The 6057-nt window shown below is 40.2% G+C and overlaps 1 long non-coding RNA gene across 1 annotated transcript in view; it reads left to right on the plus strand.

Annotated features, from left to right (window-relative positions):
* The window catches only part of LOC139185154 (uncharacterized), a 196248-nt gene extending 190799 nt beyond the window's left edge, over nt 1-5449 (plus strand). The window contains exon 5 of the long non-coding RNA XR_011568682.1: nt 5367-5449. This is a non-coding gene — a long non-coding RNA (uncharacterized lncRNA). The remainder of the gene's footprint in view (nt 1-5366) is intronic.
* Nucleotides 5450-6057: the final 608 nt, after the last annotated feature.

The raw sequence follows: 6057 nt of genomic DNA on the forward strand, positions 1-6057 counted from the left end.
TGCATACCCTTCATCTATGTTTATTGCATTTGGTGCATGGAATTGGTATTCTCCCCAAAGGACTTAGAAGAGATGGAGCCACTAATTAACTAGAGGAACTGTGTGCCCATTTAAAACTGGTGTGTAGAAATTGATAGTTCCTGTCTATGGTGTCTCCAAAGAACAATTAAACAAACATTAATGCTAGGTAGTTGTGTATGGTTCACAGAGCTCTATTATGCATATTTCCTTTGGATGACAATACCATTAAATGTCACTGTATTTGTCTCATGTGTGTTAATTGTGGCTCTGTGGCTAGTGTTTAACCTTTGTAACAAATGAGGCCTGTATAATAGAGATTTTAGAAAAGGTGGGCTTTGGATTCCACTGTTTGCCATGACTATGCAGATTGGGCAAATTGCCTTCGCAATTCTCATCTATAGAATGGGAATAATAGATTCTGGAAGGAATAAAAGAACTAATATTTATAAATTTGTCAATGCAGCACCTCACATTTTTCTAACCTGCATGGTTATAAAAGGTTTTCCTAAGTTTTCAATAAATTATTATGCTAATCTTTATATGTTAGTTAATTTTCTCTAAAAGTGCATCAGTTGGAGAGAATCCCTTTCAGAATTGTCAGTGCTTCATTTCTCAGGAAATGAGATGAATGGGAAAATTAGAAAGGAGGAAAATACAAAGTTGATTAAAAACTTATGGTCGATTATCTCATGGTGATTATCATGATGCTCCAGTGAGCATGTTTAAATTAGAAGCTTTTTGTGTGTATTTTACTATCTTAATCCAGACTAGATCCTGGTTAAGGATGAAAACACAAACAAAGCAAAAGTAACTACAAATAAATGGAAGAGAATGAATTGCCAAGTGTATGTGTAATGAGTTCTGCTCTGTTGGGAACAAGGGTTTCCAGCTATATTTTTGGACTGAGATTTCAGTGGGTGGGACTAGAAGATTGGAATAATTTGAGTAAAGTATAAAACCATCCCACATACTGATTTCTTTTTTTTGCCTGTTAGTTTTTTCCTGAAGCATAGTTAACATATAATATTAGTTTCATATATATAATACAGTGCTTCAGTGTTTATTGTCTTTGTTATTCAGTCGCTAAGTCAGGTCCAACTCTTGCAGCTCCATGGACTGTAGCACACTAGGCTTCCCTGTCCTTCACCATCTCTGGGAGTTTGCTCAAATCCTTGTCCACTGAGTCAGTGATGCCATCCAACCATCTCATCCTCTTTTGCCCACTTCTCCTCCTGTCCTCAATCTTTCCCAGCATCAGGATCTTTTTCAATGAGTTGACTCTGCATCAGGTAGCCAAAGTATTGAAGTTTCAACTTCAGCAGCAGTCCTTCCAATGAATATTCAGGGTTGATTTCCTTTAGGCTTGACTGGTTTGATCTCCTTGCTGTCCAAGGGACTCTCAAGAGTCTTCTCCAGCCCTGAAATTTGAAAGCATCAATTTTTCAGCACTAAGCCTTCTTTATGGTCCAGCTCTCACATCCGTACATGACTATGGGAAAAACCATAGCTTTAACTGTCAGCAAAGTGATGTCTTCACTTTTTAATATGCTATCTAGGTTTGTTATAGCTTTCCTTCTAAGGAATAAGTGTCTTTTAATTTCATGGCTGCAGTCACTGTCTGAAGTGATTTTGGAGCCAAGAAGATAAAATGCTTCCACGTTTTCCCCTTCTATTTGCCACGAAGTGATAGGACCATATGCCATGATCTTGGTTTTTTGAATGTTGAGTTTTAAGCCAGATTTTTCACTCTCCACTTTCACCTTCATCAAGAGGCTATTTAGTTCGTCTTCACTTTGTGCCATTGGAGTGGTGTCATCTGCATTTCTGAGGTCGTTGACTTTTCTCCTCCCAACAATCTTGATTTCAGCTTGTGATTCATCCAGCCTGGCATTTCGCATGATATACTCTGCATAGAAGTTAAATAATCAGGGTGACAATATTCAGCCTTGAAGTACTCCTTTCCATACAACCGGTCTGTTGTTCCATGTCCAGTTCTAGCTATTTCTTCTTTTCCTGCATAGAGGTTTCTTAGGAGATAGGTAAGGTGGTCTGGTATTCCCATTTCTTTAAGAATTTTCCACAGTTTTTTTGTGAACAACAAAGTCTTTAACATAGTCAATGAAGCAGAAATAGATGTTTTTCTGGAATTCCCTTGCTTTCTCTGTGACCCAACAAATCTTAGCAATTTGATCTCTGGTTCCCCTGCCTTTTTAAAACCCAGCTTATACATCTAGAAGTTCTCGGTTCATGTACTGTTGAAGCCTAGCGTAAAGTATTTTGAGCACAACCTTACTAGCATGTGAAAGAGTGCAATTATATCAACATTTATATACATTATGAAATTATCACTATAAGTCAAGAAAACCATCCATGACCATACAAAGTTATTGTTGATTATATTCCCTATGTTATACTTTACATCCTGTGACTTGTTTATTTTAAACCGGAAGTTTGTACCTCTTTATTCCCTTCACCTATTTTGCCCAACCCCCACCTCCCTTCCATCTGGCAACTACCAGTTAGTTTTCTGCCACATGCTAATTTCTTACCCCTTATAACTGGCCCCAGTCCCTACCAGCCAGGCCTTTTGTCCCTGGATCGCCAACACAGAAGCTCTGATGTATATGTTTCCCGTTTCAGAACTTTTTCCTGAGCATGTTCCCAAAGTAGGAATATATGTCCACTACAGGGATTGGGGGCAGGAGGAGAAGGGGATGACAGAGGATGAGCTGGCTGGATGGCATCACTGACTCGATGGACGTGAGTCTGAGTGAACTCCGGGAGTTGGTGATGGACAGGGAGGCTTGGCGTGCTGTGATTCATGGGGTCGCAAAGAGTCAGACACGACTGAGCGGCTGAACTGAACTGAACTGATACCTCATCCACCTCAAGATAGGCCTTGAAAAATTATATTAAAAATTATATAAATTATATTAAAAATTATAAATCAGATGCCTTCATATTTGCAAAAATTTTGGAATCAAAATGAAATGTGGTAGAGTATGAATAAAGTCTGTTTTTTGGTAAATAGTGCTTTCCCAATGTTTATTTTTTGGTTTTGACAAATGAATCATGGTGACATAGTATGTTGACATGGGGGAAAATTGAGGAAACAAAACTCTGTGCTATCTTTGCAGCTTTTCTGTATCTAAAGTTAAAATAAAAGGCTTATTTAAAAATGAAATTTGAGATAAATTGAACCTTTGTCTTATTTTATAGAAAAAGAAACTGAGTTTCAAAACTCAGGGACCTGAGTGACCAAAAGCCTGGTTTCCTGATCATTTGACAAAGTGATACAGTGTTTGTAAATGTATTTAGAAACTGTAATCACTTAACCAATGAGCTCTTTTATAAAAGAAAATACGAGGTTTTCCACTTTTTTGCCCTGCCATATCCCCATAGACATTGTGGAAGTCTGTCTCATGGGGTCTGAAGGGGTGGCTACACTAAGGGGTCTGTGTGTGAGGCTAAAAAGTGGGGTCTCCTACCCAAAACCATGTGGCCTAAATTCAGTCCAGTGCTCTAGTGCCGTCACATTATGATACAGGTCCTGGAACTTGGGGTCATGTGGAATTAGAGGTCATGCCCTGAAGATAAGTACAGGTGGGGGTCTCAGGAGCACAGACTTTTCAAAAGGAATGCCAGAACTTTGGCCCAAAACAGTGTTTGAAACCAAATGAGTATACCTTGGCTGCTTGCTCACTGACTTTGGAACCCAGACTGGCAAAGAAGCCCATCTCTTTGATTTGCTGAGTTGGGAATTTGATGTCTTCTGTTGGCTATTTTGCTTTCCTACACCTGGTCATACTCCTCGCTTTGAGTTCCTGCTGCTTCCAGGCTTCAGCACCCCACCTGCTCGCTCCTAGCTTTCCAACCTCCTGACTTTCCCACTAGTCATTGGCTTTGCCTTTTCCACCTGGCCTTGACAGCTTGCACTGGCCCTGTCCTGCAGTGCTCACTGGCTCTTGACTAGTAAATCACCATGGACAGCATGTGTGGTGTTAGGAGACAAGACTGCCTTGTTCATGAGAATAGAAACTCGTTTATAAGGACTGTCACTCCCTTGTTTTCTTGAACCAACACCTATCCTGGTGCTGTGCAGCATCACCACATGTGACCAGCAGGTTGATTCAGCATTGATGATCCCCTCTCTCCTTTTCCCCCATGACCACTAGCTAGACATGACCTCATCGTAGTTCTGGTTCTGACTGAGAAGAATCCCAGGAACAGGAAAAATGGGCAGATGGAGTTGGACAGTAGTGGTGTGAAGTGAAACTCTGCCGGGGAATTTTTCTCTTTGAGTCTCAGTTCTCTCCTCTAAAAGAGGAGGTCATTTATTAATGGCTTCATTAGTAAGACTGATTTAGGTTTCTGAGTAACTACACCCAACAATAGTTCAAGTTATTTCCTCATATATGATGGAATTAAATTGTTATACAACAATATCAGAAGTGAAGGGATCTCAGTCCTACGGTTTCCTGGACCCCAACTTCCTACAGTTTCCAGAACCACATTTCATAATCTCACCCTGAGTTCTCAAGAGATACCACTACACTGGTAGATTGTAGAATTAGTGAATGGAATTACATTCTCCAGTTTAATCAGAGGATCTTGTAGGACAGCCTGCTCTTCTAACTTGTGTTATTTCAGCCTGAAATTTCTTGGCATTGACATTCTTGTGGTAACCTCATCTCTGAGCTAAAATAGAAAACTTTGGAAAGAGCATGATGGCAGTTTTGTTTGGCACCTCAATATGTATATACTGAAAAAATACACTAAGATGTTAAGCAGTGGCTGTATTCTGGAATTCTGAGTATTTTAGTTCTTGTTTTATATTTTCCTTTTTCTCCAATGTATATATTACTTCGATAGTCAGATAAACAAATAGGTAATGTATAAAACATTTTGAAATCTTGTTATTTTCTAGTAATAAGAAATGAAGAGGATGAGAGAAGAAACAGTTGGAAGACCTTGAGTAACATGTTTTTGTTCATTCTTTCAATAAATGTTCATTGACCATCTAATATATACATACTCTAACTGAGTCTTTGCCAGAGGTAAAAGTAAATCAGAAAGTTGACCTCAATTAACTTGGAAATTAACTAGGAATATACAAATGTATACTAAGCATATAATATTAGAGTTCATGCACTAAAGGTCATATGAAGCCCTATGCAAGGAGCTTCGGCTTATGTAAGGTAAAGGTCATCTCAGAGTTAGTAGGAAAGACTTCATTAAAGAGGTGGCATTTGATTTGACCTTTGGAGGGTGAGTAGGATTTTGAAAAGTGAAGATGGGAAGAGGAGATTGTTGATTTCCACCTGTTTCCTTTTTATTCCCTGTAGCATCTGTGAGAGAATACAGAGATGGACACTCTCCATGGTATGAAGATGGGCCTGTGAAGAGGAGTAGAAATGGTGATGTTGAAGGTGGGAATTCCACCCTCTTCATCTTTGTATTCCCGGTGCACCAGTCTGGCCATGTAACATGTGTGTGTGTGTGTGTGTGTGTGTGTGTTAGTTGCTCAGTTGTGTCTGACTCTTTGCGACCCCATGGACTATAGCCCACCAGGCTCCTCTGTCCATGGGATATCCCAGTCAAGAATACTGGAGTGGGTAACCATTCCCTTCTCCTGGGGATCTTCCTGATCCAGGGATCAAACCCAGGTCTCCTGCATTGCAAGCAAATTCTTAACCATCTGAGCCACAATGGAGTCTTCCATGCATAGTAACCTCAGTAAATGAGGCAGTCAATGATCAATGAAGTCATAAAGCATACTTAGTAGTAGTGTTGGAGGAGGTCGTCGAGAGGGCACACCACTGGCTGGCCTGTGAGTTGGACCTGGGCAGTCAGAGGCTCCTACTCCCTTCCATGTCCTTGGAATGTACATTCTCCCACCTTTCCCACTGTTCCAAGTGGGAACTTTTCCAAGGATGCAATCAAGGAAGTAAGGTGTTGTGACCATCTGGATGGTAAAGATGACTGAACCCAGATAAGGCATCAAGGTTAAGATCCTGGTGGGCAGGTGTGGTGATC

Source organism: Bos indicus, chromosome 10 (genome assembly GCF_029378745.1).
Source record: "Bos indicus isolate NIAB-ARS_2022 breed Sahiwal x Tharparkar chromosome 10, NIAB-ARS_B.indTharparkar_mat_pri_1.0, whole genome shotgun sequence".
In the NCBI taxonomy this organism is placed as follows: domain Eukaryota; kingdom Metazoa; phylum Chordata; class Mammalia; order Artiodactyla; family Bovidae; genus Bos; species Bos indicus.